General features: G+C 36.4%; 1 long non-coding RNA gene across 1 annotated transcript; it reads left to right on the top strand.

The window, feature by feature from the left end:
* The first annotated feature begins 1,695 nt into the window (after positions 1-1,695).
* LOC124556807 lies at positions 1,696-7,589 on the top strand. Its single transcript, XR_006968699.1, has 3 exons — positions 1,696-2,009; positions 3,837-3,973; positions 4,435-7,589. It is a non-coding gene; the product is annotated as an uncharacterized LOC124556807 (long non-coding RNA).
* The last annotated feature ends 4,948 nt before the right edge of the window (positions 7,590-12,537 follow it).

The following is a 12,537-nucleotide window of genomic DNA, read 5'->3' on the forward strand; positions in this document are numbered from 1 at the left end:
TATAGTTATAAAATTTAGAATTTAATAAGCAGCCAGCCACAATTATGGTTCAAAAAAGTTTATTGAAATCAAACCATCACCGATTTCGGATTTATTACAAATCCGTGTAAGATGGCGCCTACAGATTTTCTTATTTTCCTGCTAGGGCCTCGTTTCGCAGTGTACATTTTCTGCCATAAAATTAAAAGTTCTTCATTCGAAATCCGATTAATTGGGAAGAGATTTTTTTCATTTTAAGCTACATATAAACAAATGGAATGATATTAAGTTAAATAAAGCATGCAATGTGCCGAAAACTTACGTACACCAAGTATGTTTACGACATATTTCATGTTTTATTTTACTTTACGGTCATGTCTTGTGTGTTCCTATTACAGTTAAAAAGAAAAAAATCTGTTGAAAGTTCACAAATACAAAACGTTTTTTTTATAGTGGTGCGCAATAACGATTGCAGAACGAAGCGATAGCACAAATCCGTGTAAGATGGCGCCTACAGATTTTCTTACTTTCCTGCTAGGGCCTCGTTTCGCAGTGTACATTTTCTGCCCTAAAATTAAAAGTTCTTCATTCGAAATCCGATTAACTGGGAAGAGATTTTTTTTCATTTTAAGCTACATACAAACAAATGGAATGATATTAAGTTAAATAAAGCATGCAGTGTGGCGAAAACTTACGCACACCAAGTATGTTTTCGATATATTTCATGTTTTATTTTAGTTTACGGTCATGTCTTGTGTGTTCCTATTACGGTTAAAAAGAAAAAAAAATCTGTTGAAAGTTCACAAATACAAAACGTTTTGTTTATAGTGGTGCGCAATAACGATTGCAGAACGAAGCGATAGCAGAAAAGTAATAAAATCTTTCACAAACATCGTAATATGGAATTGTGACAAATCCAAACCGGCATTCATGTGCTTTAAATAACATTCTTTAAATTATGCGTGTGGCTGGTATCTGTTTTAAATAATAAACCGTATAATTAACAGAGGCATCCTCTAAGACTCGGTACCATAATGAGATCGTTTACATTTGATTATCCCACCCATCTTAGGAGCATGGTGGAAACCTTCGCAAATAAAGCATCTACACAGCCCCACAGCGGTGATAGCTATATGGAAATCGCGAATCAACTTGTGTGGTTTCCTTTTGTTTCTTTAAATACGACTATGTCATCAACAGTTGTTTCTAGTGAATGTAGTAAGGAATTTTGCGTCTTTCAGAATAATCCACTCAAGAAATTGACGTTGAATACTACTATAAATTCCGGGGTTTTTCATCTGCATGTTACGTAGGTTAAATGGAGAAAGTTAACAGTAAGTATTTCTACAGATTTCCAAGACAAACTAAAGGGTACATCTGATGTGGAGTAGTCCTTGTAAGCTGTGAAGGCAGAGGGAGTTTTGGCTAGTGGAGTTTCAAAAGCAGACTTAAGACTCAGATAATCGAAAAAGTCCAAGATTCATAGGAATGCTTTAACAGGGCTACCAGAACTTAAAACAAAGCTACATCATGGGAAAAATGAATGAAAACCGCTTAAAGCTTTGTACGATAGCAGCAACAAGAGCTAGGTAATGGACATACAAAGACAAGGTATTTGCTCTGTCCTTATACAAGCAAAACCTTTGCCCATACAGGTATTTGTTAGTTCATTTTTGCCTTCCTTCTGTGACTCATATGAAACCTCTGTTGTGTGTTCCACCTTCCAAGCCAGGATTGAGTCCTGCAGTGATGAATGTAATAAAAGCAGAAGCCAAAGCAGTGCACAACAATGTTAAATATTTTGCTTTGTTCCTTGATGAAGTGTCTTTGGAGACGCTTTGTTCCTTGATGAAGTGTCTTTGGAGACAATTTTTTATTATGATGTGAATAAGCAGCAAATCAGTGGGTTTCACGATATAAGAAGGGCAAATATATGTGCAGACCATGATGTGTTGGTAGTCTGGTCAGAGTCATATGCAAAATTTGGAGGCAGGTAGCCGCATCTCTCTTCACTCAGAGCTCAGTTTCAGGTACTACTTTAAAAGTTCTTATTATCTATGTTATAAGCAACTGCAAATAGAGCTGATGGCAGTTAATACAATTTGTCATCAGAGTGCAGCCAACCGGGGAGCACTGAAGGGACTCTGCAGTCAGTAAACAAGTGAATCCAGTCCATTTCATTTTTTGCCTATTGCAGTCATTTATGATGTCCCACACCTATTAAAGTATACTAGAAATACTCAACTAGAAATAAAATTCAGTTTGGGTTTAAAAAGGAGGCCAGTTTTGAATTTATTCAGAGGACTTTTCTTCTGCATCAGGATAAAATGTTTAAGACTTGCCAAAATTGCAGAGGAGTCATTTTGACTTTAAGGATTCTTTTACTAAAATGGAAGTTACGACACATGCAACCCAGCTTAGTTAGAATTGCTGCTGTTATTGAGACCTATGTAGCATTTAATATTTTACCTGCAGATGTTAATATACACTGCACAATTTGTTGAAAAGATAGATTGCCTGTTCAATTCACTAGACAGCTCCCATTATTATCCACAAGGTATTAAATTTTGTAAGCGTGCCCTCTCTCCAGGGGCACCACATACTGAAATGTGGTACAGTGTATTAAAGGAATTGGATAAATAGAAAGTGTTGCAGTTAGGAACAGGGAGAGGCAAGACAAAATGTCCAGTTTCATAAGTGGGTGGCAAACTACAATAATCACTGATGTTCATTTAGTGCAGATTTTTTTTTTTTTAATGGCTTCAATTTTTTAAGCATGAGGACCTTTAATCAAGACCCACTGGAGAAAGTTTTCTGTAGTATGAGGCAACACGGTGTTTCAAACACCAACCCAACCTGCCTTCAGTCCGTAGCAACACTGAAAACAGTTACAAACAATTACTTATCCTTACCTATAAATTCATTACATAATTGTGAATATGTTAGTTGTATGCCATTATGCAATTTAAGGCAATTACATGACAGCTTTCTTGACTCCACAAAAGATGTTTTCATAACTGATGAAAATGTTTTATATAGTGTCCTTGCTGATAATGCAGCAGTGGTGTCAGTGATGGTGAAGAGGCTGATGTAAGCAATGACAGACAAGCATTAACGTATGTAGCTGATTACATTTTGCAAAACATGGGAGGAATACCTGAAATCAACTGTGATGACTGTAAAACAACTGTTTTCATCAACAATCACAGAGGATCACGTATTTAAAAGTTTCTGGGCATCTGATACTTTAAGCATAAAATTATTGTATGGAAGTGGCAGCCCGATATCCTTTTTAACAGATGTCCACAGTCACTTGTATGCATTTTTAGTGGACAACCAGAAAAATTGGAATACAAATTCTATTCACTGTCTTGATTTCCAGAAGGGATAACAATTTGTAAAGCCCACTTTTCTGAACAGTATATATTAAGTAAATTTGCACCAATTTTGATTTACATGTACATCAAAAATTGAAAACAGACTATCTGTACTAAAAGAATAAATGTGGTTAAGGAGAAATTGAAGAACAAGTTTAAAGCTGTTTGACAGTTCAAAGATCAATTTTGCTGTGTACTTCAAAAACAAAAAATGTAGAAGTCAATATTTGTCTTTATTAATTGCTGTTATCCCCATTTACTATCTGTGATACTTCTCTCTCAATCCTGATGTTGTATCTGCTATTGTGTTGAAGCATTTACTCTCCTTTTATGTAGGAACATTTTAGAGGAAGTCAGTGATTAAATAATGCAAGTTACCTGAAATAGGCCTACAGTTGTGAAAAATATTTGATAACACGTAGGTCTATATGCTTTGCCCACTTCTACTGGAAAGCTATAATAATCCTTGTGATTTTCCAGATGCAGTTCCCTCCGTGTCTAAGTATCTACATTACCTGGGAGAGAACATCCTGCAGACGTAGATTGTAGGGAATGCCTGAGTAGGCATACTCTGTTTACAACAGCGATAACTTGAAGCATAAGTATTCAAAGTGATTGTGAGTATCTGAACTCGAGTTGCCAATGTGATCTGAGACGGATTATAGATAATGTTTTGCGTTACTTGTTCTGGTAATGAAAATTCTATTTGTCTTGTGAAACACATACAATCCCACAAAATCTTATGCCTTGTAGTAATTAGTAATGATTTCCTTATATGTGGTTGTAGATGTAGTAGATGCATTAAGACTGATTACATCCAGTCAGATGTATATCTAGATGTGTTGAGGTTGATTAGGTGCAAGGAAGAGAGTGGGATTTACAGATATTCCAGTTAAAAATTTGACAATTTGTATATTATGTTAGCTGAAGTGTAGGCCTAATACTTGAGGATATATTTAAAAAGTTTAGCTGTACAATTGGTTGGAATATTGAAGAAAATATCTTTCTTGGAAGTACTTTAGTGCAATAAATTTCATTGCAACTGCAGGTAAATAAGTTTGGGTAAAACTTCTTGCAGGTAAGACTGGCGCACTGAACTGCTGCAGAAACAAAGCGATGTATAGATGTCAGATGATAATCTTGTGTTCATCATCAAAATGAAAGTTGTAACACACTCAGGAAATGAGCACAGAAGAGCAGATGTAGGAATCAAGTGTCACTGCATTCGGTGAGGTTGTAATGGAGTTGGTTTGCGGTAGGATGAAACCCAGTGCTGGTCCATGGGCCTACTGTTCTCAAAAAGTACGTTGCGGCTGCTGAGCTTAACTCTAAATCTGAAGAACAGAAAGTGTCACATGCCTTCACATCATGAGACAGTGAAAGAAGGTACAAATGTAATCCAGGACATTAGCGCAAAATGTGATCACGAACTTTACGCCATCACCTCTCATCCCTTTGTCACCCAAATACTGGCATTGAAAATTTTCCACCACCAGGATGACTTGCATCCAAGTTGAGAGCCACCACACAGAACTTTGTTAGCAACCTTGGTTATGGAGATGGGGCCATCTCACCACAATCGTAGAAATTTCAAAGCAATAGGCCTACTGCTGTGTTAACATTGCCAAGTTCTGTAAACATTCTCCTGTTTGTTTTTACCCCAAATGTCATATAAGAGTGGGATCCAACACACTCTCTACATCATTTGTCCACTAAATTCAAATGGTCGGTGGAGGAAAGATGTTTGTTTATGTTCATCCATAAATAAACATTTATTTGCACTCAATGTCATCAAGATTAAAGCTGATAACTGAAGATCTAGCTGAAGCCTCTTCAGGCTTCTTATACTTAAATGCCAATACATATATTCCCTAACGGTATTTGTGGACAACAGAAACTTTAATGAACTCGGCAATTCACAACCACAGTACTACAGGTAGAAATAATTTACTTCTCCTGCTTTAAAAGGGAGTTTTATATTCTGGTGCAAAAGATTGTAACAGGTGGACTGTAGAAAAGAAACTAAACATTCCCACTCATCCATATAAACGGCAAGTTGACATATCCTGAGCATGTGAATTTGTTGAAAACAAGTGACCAGTCAGTGTGTAAAAAAGAGTCGAGCTAAGACACTAAAAGTAAGTTGTCAGTCAGTGTGTGAAAATAATCAAGCTGTATACGGAAAAAAAAGAGGAAGTATCCAGTCAATGTGTGAAAGCAAACAAGCTACTGCATGTTAGTTTTGCTTCACAATTGCTAAATATGTATGGGAATTGGACATACATCCTAATCTCCTTCTCCCCTACGTCTCTGTTTCCTCCTGTCGCCTACCATCTCCTTCCCCCTCTCTCTGTCCATCTCCTCCTCTGCCCTCTCTATATCCATTTCTTCCCTCCCTGCCAATGGCCATCTCTTCTCTCCCCCTTCTCTCTCTGAGCTTGAGCCTTGCTTCTTATTACAATTTTAGTTTCCATAGTAGTATTCTAATCATAAACCATAAATACAATGTTCCTGTTTCCTGTGAAAACAGATTGCAAGGAATAAAACAAAACAGTATAGTTTTGTGTTTACAGTTTGCATTTAAAAAATATATAATGAGGTAGAACATATATGGAAGAAATAATTTGTCTAGCAGTTTAAGTGCCCAGCTATCATAATTGAAACTGATTGTGAGAAAGAAAACAAAACTATACATGTTCACAGCAGAGCAAGGCAAACATTTTCGTTGGCACAGTCAGTTTTAACAGAAAACTGGTAGTTAGTCTTTAAAAGAATATATGGCCTGTGTCTCTCTGAATGTTTATAAGGGTATCATGTAAAAATTTGAAATAAATTGGTCAAGACCTTTTTGAGATTTCTGCTAACAATGTTTCCCATTACCATATACAATTAAAAAAATGTAGCCTATATCCATCTAAACATTTATTAGGGTATTGTGCAAACATTTCAAGTAAATCAGTCAAGTACATTTCCAGATTTGTCTTTTTACAGTAATACAGATTAATGAACACTGGGCAAGCGAATATCAATTGCAGTTATAATTATGTACAACCAGTGTTTGACTTAATAATAGTTTACTGTAGATGGATACAAAACTGTGAAAATGGGGGGGGGGGGGGGTGCTCAATGTATGTTAGTAGTGGCATAGACTTGCATTGCAGTGCCCTTGCTGTGTATGATTACTGTACAGAAAATTTACTGGAACAGTAGTGTTGTTCTGTCAGTGTAAAATCTTACAATTGTACGTGTATAACTGCACAACAGATAGTGATATTGGTATATCTGTGCAGGTTACAGAAACTGATTGTACACTTTGAGAAATGGCCTAAATATACGATTTTAATTTTTGGTGGCTTGAGTACTGATACAAGACCAAGGACACATACACATTAACCTACTCAGTATGCTATGATCACATGACCTGTTCTGTATTAACGATCACTTGACAAGACAAACTGCTTGCCTTGACAATGTAATTACTAATGTTGATACAAATCAGTTATCAAGTAGGGTTGTTTAATACACATTATATCAGTGCATAAAGGTGTTCAGTTAAATTAAATACTAAAAAGTCTATATCTGATTCCAGTGAAATTAAGTCCAGAACCTGTCTAAAGACAACAAACTGGAATGGCATTCTGCTTGGAAGCAGGCCTACTCACATTGAAAATGCATTTACATTAACTGTCAGTGCACTGTCAGATACATTTAAAACTAATTGCCCTAAAGTAGTGAGAAAAAATAAGGGAACTGGCAGGATGTATGGTCTCACATCTGTGCATTACCGGTTCACACACTATCTACGAAAGCTATTAACTTTGTTAATAATTTCCTATGACAAATCAAGGGATAGCAGAGCAGAAAGAGCAAGCCACATATAGTTAGAGAACAAATATAAGGCAGAAATCAGTCAGATTAAGCAAGTGCAATGTTAATGACGTTTATATTAATAAGTTGCAAAATAAATGTAAAGTAGCCTGAATTGTTGTCAGGACTTATGTGGGCAGAAGTAAAGATATTAGCAAAAATAATTCCTGTGATGCTGGTATCACACCAGATGATTTCAACACGTTCTTTGTTCATGCTGGCAGTATGAATAACACTGCTGCAGCTGAACACAATCGTAAATATGACAACATCCATGACTCAAAACATGAAAACTCTTTTCCTACAAAATATTGAAGATTTACTTCCTGGCACTAAAAGATAAGAGGTAAAAATAACCAATAATAAAAGTGCAATAGCAAAACTAAGTTACTCAAAATCAGAAGACATTTATGGACTCTCTATTTTCGAGAGAAAAAAACTGAGGATATAATAGCACATTCATTAAATTCTCTTATAAACTGGATGTTTGTTAGTGGTTGTTTCCCTATATCCTTAAAAATAACAGTCATTACTTTTCTGCTAAAAAATTTATCGTGTTTTGTTCTAATACTTACTGCCCAACCTGTGTTGCACCCATCCTTTTTTCCTTACTGCATGACCGTGTGTGTAAGCGTACTAATTACCAGATTTGCAGAAAACTATGACTTTTAATTTAAACCTTGTGTGTGTGAAACATTGTAATAAGATGAAATGTGATGTCAAGTTATGTTTGTGGTTCCAAAAATGGATCTAGGATCTATTGCAAATGTTTAAATACCTTAGAAGAGAGAAACATAATCCGTGACTGTGGAAATGTGCACTGCAATTTTCATGATATTCTATGTTTGCAACAGGAATACCGAGAAGAAAGTGTGACTGCCTTATTAAAATATGGTATATTAGTTATGCTGTAGTCTCATAAAGTAACAGAAGACTATTCAAAGTGTAGTGAAATTGTCATAACCGAACAAAATGATAACTTCATTATGCCTGAAAAGTTCCATCATGCTAATCGTAATGATAACAACACTAGTCTGCCAATAGCAAATAATTTTGCACTTTTAACGTGTTATGAATCAAAAGATGTGAAAATAGTCATATCAACTAAGTACTCTCGCCATACTTGCACTGTACATTCTTGAGCACTGTCCTGCAAAATGATGGTCAGGTCCTGCAGAAAGTGTCAATACTTCTGTCTGTAAGCTGGTCAAAGGTTGTGTTCCAAAAACGAACAGCACAGAGACAGAAGTGATGACACTTGATGCAGGATCTGACCATCATTTTGCAGGACAATGCTCAAGCACGTACAGTTCAAGCTGTTACTGATTTCTTTGACTGATGGGGCTGCTAAGTGCTATACCACCTACTGCCCTCATAAGTTCAACTCAATTTCTAAACTGAAAACACTTCACAGCATTTGCTTCAGAACTGCTACAAATTCGTTGGGCAATAGACCGTGCCGCTCGAACGGTCAACACAACTGGCACTGCTAAGAGTATCCTACAACTTCCACATAATTGGCAATGGGTTATGCACAATGCTGTTGACGACTTTGAAGGCCAGTAAAACTTTGAAACACGTATCTATTTTGTACGAGCTGTAAATAAATAGTTGCCAGCATTAAAGTTCCAACCCTTGTATGTAGTTCTATAATGGAAAACGTTATAAGCCCATTCAACAATCTCTGGTGGCTTCTGATGTTTACCTGCTTAAGAGCTCTCAAAATCCCTAAATATATTTAAAACAGTTACTATACAGGACAAGATACCGAGCAGAAAGCTGGGCAGTTATAGGTGAGCTGGTGCATTACCAAACTCTTCCCTCTTGGGACTGAACTGTATCCCCCTGTTGACATTGCTGGACAGGAATTGTAATGTAGACACAATTGCCACATATGAAGACACATACTGGATGTGGACACAGGAAACACAAGAGAAAAGTTGGAGGCAAAAACAACAAATGTTATTTTGCTGATTAATGCAGATTCTTAGGTATTTTTGTGGATAATGAACTGAAATGGAAAAAACATATTAATAATGTCTGTAAGAAACTGAGCTCTGTAATATTCTTAATGATGCAGCTATCACAGTATTCAGACAAGAACCTTCTGTGTACAGTGTATCATGGACTTTTCGAACCGTACTTACAGTATGGAGTGACTGTGTGGGGAAACTCAAACAAACAAGAGACAAAGCGAGTGTTCACATTACAAAAAAAAAAGCAATTAGGACCATTTTAAGAAGAAAGACCTCTGAAACGTGCAGAAACTGTTTCAAGAATTTAGGTATCTTAACTTTTTCATCGTTGTATATATACAAAACAATAATGTACATCACAAAAGGTAGTGAGGACTGGATTACAAATGCTAGTGTACACACCCACAATACAAGAAGGAAGAATGACATACGGAGCATACCCCACCGACTGGCAATGCTAGAAAAAGGACCCCAGTACTCTGGTATCAGACTACTAAGAAGTCTGCCCAAAGACCTGCAAGATAGTGTACTTCATAATGACTGTCCAAAAAAATTTAAAGGCTATCTCATTGAAAAAGAGTTTTACAGTGTTGCAGAATACTTATGCCATTAAATTTGTATATATTGTTACTCATTATCAGTGATGTAAAAATGTAAGCTAAAGGTGTAGAAAAATAAGTGATAAAGAATGTTAATACTTTGACATGTCCTATACTACACGTACACTTACTGTACACAATGTAATCTTACAGGATCAAATAAAATTCAATCCAATTCAATTCAACAGAAGCTGTGCACAATATAACCTACTTACTACTGCTGGAGAGCTAGTCCCAAACAATAAATCCTACCACTAAAGTAGGAGGAATTTCAATTTGCTGGTGCCATGTGTGTTAATATTTTGGTCTTTACTTTAACAAGAAAATTATTGTTTTATTATCCAAGTAAAGTAACTAAGAAAGCTTGCAAAACTGTGTATGAGGTAGCTCAGACTGAAATTGACATGAGCTATCAATTCCAGTGAAAAGATTATATAGTAGCGCCATTGCTGTATTTGCAGCAAACATGCGGGCCAAACAGTTGCACAGTGATCATGCAAAAGGACACCTTGGACATATGCAGAGAGATGTGCTTCTAAAACTAACTGTAGCGTTGGAACTACATCAGCAAAAGCATTATTAGTAACTTATTGTTGTTTTCTTTATATGATAACTTTAGACAACAGAAATATACTACATTACTGGAACATCAAATATGAGGAAATTGAAGAGGTGGCATTTCACATGGACATCGTACTTTAATTCTATCAAATTCCACAAAAACAATGCATCATACAGATGATAAAACAAAAAAGAAAAGCAAGTTATGAACCACAAAGTATGTGCCAAGACTGTAGTTTTTCTGAGGCCAGCATAAAACCACAGGACACTAGTATTCAAGTTCATAGATGATGAAGGCTTGTACAAGGTGATTAGAAACAGTCTGAAAAGCTTGTAATGGTGTTTTAGTGCAGGTTGTGCTGAAAAATAATTGTTAAGAAAAAAATTCAATATGTTGTGCCACTTCAAAGTTAAATAGCACTGAGGTTAGCCAATCAAGGCATCATGCATGAAAATTCAAGCAGTCCACCAGTTACAATTAGTGTCAGTTGTTCCCAGAGTGCAGCTGATAGTGAATGTGACTGCTCAACCTATGGTTTGGGTTCGATCCTTACTACCATCCCATTTCCAATTTTTGTAAAGCTCTCTAGTTTGGTTTGGGGAAACCAAATGAAGAACATATTTTGTGACACCATCTCTGGTGGGCCACTAGAATTTGCACATGCAACAGCCTGATTGGCTAACTTCAATACTAATTAACTAGGAAGCAGTGCAACACACTGAATTTTTTCCTTAATAATTATTTCTCAGCACAACCTATCCTGGGACACCCTGCAAGCTTTTCAGACTGTTTCTGACCATCCTCTGTATATTATATTTGAACATGTTTTTGTATTTTTAGAAATGTATTTACATTTTTATACTTTTATATTATGTTGAAAAAAATTAGAAAAATTGTCAATGTAATATGGCGACTGTTATACAGAGTGATTATAATTAAAGTTCCAAGTACAAAAAGTTGTAGAAAAAAAAAGGACCAGTGCTTGGAAAGATGTCAAATTTGAACAGAATATTATTAAAGGAGGATGAAATGTTACGGAAAAAAATCTGAACGAAAATTTTACCACTATGTGTCACAGTAAACAGCAGAATATGCAAAATAAAAGATGGGAGGTATACAGCTGTTCCCCAGTTCGTATCTGAGATGCTCTGCATGACTCTCAATGCAGGATCGTTTGCTGCTGGTAAAGCTCTTTTGTGACTGACCATACACCAGTAGTTCTGCAGAAACTTCAGGCACTCAAGGGTATGAAAAAAAGGTGCAGGTCCAATGTCTGCCAAGGATGTGGAGAATATGATTGCCAAATTCATAAAGATAGGTTTGCTTGAACTGCAGTTTGCAACAGGGAGGAAAACAATTGATCCAACATCAGTAGAAGGTGTGGCCACAACATTGCAGGAGGGGTCGAGAAGTGGTGTGAAAATATGCAGTACACAGGGAATTGCCCAAACTCTGGACATGCCTTTGAGCATGGTGCATGAAATTCTTCGATACTTCCTGCATTGCTATACAAAATTACTCATGTTCAGGAGTTGTTTCATACTGACCTGGCAGTAAGACAAATGTTTGTTCTAGAATTTCTTACTTGCATGGAAGTGGACAATGAATGACTATGGAACATTCTGTGGACAGATGAAGCCCATTTCCACTTCTAAGGACGTGTCAGTACACAGAACTGCAGAATATGGTCAGTGGAAAATCTGCTCCCACATCAGCTGTCATCTCTTTATTCTGCAAAGTGAACAGTATGGTGCAGGTTGACAGCATTGTTTACATAGGACTGTATTTTTCTGAGGAGATGGGTTGTGGAGGTCCTGTTACCTCTACCATCACTGGCAAATTTCATTATGTCTCTAAGTTTGTCATCAAATATGTGAAGTCCAGGACTCCTACTCAGTTCACTAGAAAAACAATTCAAACAAATCATATTAATGAGTTTTATTACAAAAAATTAAAAGACAATACTTAAATCTGACAATTACACAGATGTGTCACAAGCAAAGAGTGACATACAAAATAAGCAATTTCTTTAGTATAACAGTTCCCATGTCTGTGTTACATAGAGTGTACAAGCAAAGTAATGAGCACTGACGGTTTTATCCAGCCGCTGGTCGTGAAGTGGCTATTCAACTGGAGCATCACCAGTCAGTCATGGCACTTATGTCCTCTTGACATAG

This window comes from Schistocerca americana, chromosome X (assembly GCF_021461395.2).
Source record: "Schistocerca americana isolate TAMUIC-IGC-003095 chromosome X, iqSchAmer2.1, whole genome shotgun sequence".
In the NCBI taxonomy this organism is placed as follows: domain Eukaryota; kingdom Metazoa; phylum Arthropoda; class Insecta; order Orthoptera; family Acrididae; genus Schistocerca; species Schistocerca americana.